This window comes from Notothenia coriiceps, unplaced genomic scaffold (genome assembly GCF_000735185.1).
Source record: "Notothenia coriiceps isolate Sejong01 unplaced genomic scaffold, NC01 NC01_scaffold00019207, whole genome shotgun sequence".
Classification (NCBI taxonomy): domain Eukaryota; kingdom Metazoa; phylum Chordata; class Actinopteri; order Perciformes; family Nototheniidae; genus Notothenia; species Notothenia coriiceps.
Window position 1 is genome coordinate 1 of NW_011351908.1, and position 1291 is coordinate 1291.

General features: G+C 39.7%; 1 long non-coding RNA gene across 1 annotated transcript in view; it reads left to right on the forward strand.

The window, feature by feature from the left end:
• The first annotated feature begins 563 nt into the window (after positions 1 to 563).
• LOC104951807 (uncharacterized) overlaps positions 564 to 1291 on the forward strand; it is a 7677-nt gene continuing 6949 nt past the window's right edge. The window contains exon 1 of the long non-coding RNA XR_799057.1: positions 564 to 676. This is a non-coding gene — a long non-coding RNA (uncharacterized lncRNA). The remainder of the gene's footprint in view (positions 677 to 1291) is intronic.

The following is a 1291-nucleotide window of genomic DNA, read 5'->3' on the forward strand; positions in this document are numbered from 1 at the left end:
CAACATTGGTAAAAAATGTATACATTTTATATATATATATATATATATATATATATATTTCTATTAATCATTTTCGGCCTTTCGGCATTCGGTTTTCGGCCAACTGTTTCCTATTTTCGGTATCGGTTTCGGCCAAGAATTTCCCATTCGGTGCACCCCTAATACTAGGTTTGACATTAATAAGAGACCCCATTGTCAAAGTTACACTTTGCACTTGGGCCAGGCTAGCAGTTACGACCTGATTCCAGTCTTACTAAGCTTGGGTAAGCTAAGCTAGCTACATCCTGTCAGTCTACAGCTCTTTACTAGATGCTTTAACATAAGATTCATACCGTTCTTCTCATTGCACTCACTATAGAATATTGAGCAAATCAATTCAAACTATTTGCAAAAAGAGGATGATAGTTAACTGTGATCTATCACACATTTCAGATGAAAAAGAATGCAAACAAAAGTTTTTTAAGAGAATCTTTAGCAACCCAAGCCTATATGTGTTAATCCTAGTAAAAACATTTGTATAAGATCTCAGTTGATTCCAAATCCACAAATTAACTAGAACTAACTTGTCTTCTCTCTCTGTCTTGCTCACATCCTGTCTCTGTATCAGGCTTTCATCAACACAGCCAAGGAGATCTATGAGAAGATCCAGGAGGGAGTGTTTGATATCAACAATGAGGTGAGACACACTTCACTCTGCTTTTCCTTCCGCCTCAAACCTCTCCATTCTTCCTCTGTTCCAGTCTTTGTTTTATTCTTTCCTCTCTTTCTCCTCAGTGTAGTTTTCCAGCAGTGTGTGTGGTTTGCCACGCTCCCTCTCTCCTAAAAAAAGAGGGGGGAAAACCCTCTGCTCTGCTTCCTTTGACTCCAGCCAAGCAAAACTCCCTGCGTTCCTCCTCTCCCTGCTCTATTTTCCACTCAATCTTCTTCACTCTTCACTTTTCTCTCTCTCGCTCTCTCTTTCTCTCTCTCTCTCTCCTGGCGTCTTGCCAGCTCATAAATTCCTCACATCTCACAAGGTCTCAGTCATTCGGCTAGAAAACAAACAGCCAGCCAGTCAGTCGGTTAGCTTCCTCTCCAGCCAGTCAGTCAGTCAGCTTCCTCTCATTTCATTTCCATCTTTATTTCGAACAGATTTCAAAGAACAAATAATAAATGTGAAAAACAGAATACCATATTGTTAGAATACAGTATTTATCAATATTCATAATAATAATAATAATAATAATAAAAAGCCAGTCAGTCGGTTAGCTTCCTCTCCAGCCAGTCAGTCGGTCAGCTTCCTCTCCAGCCA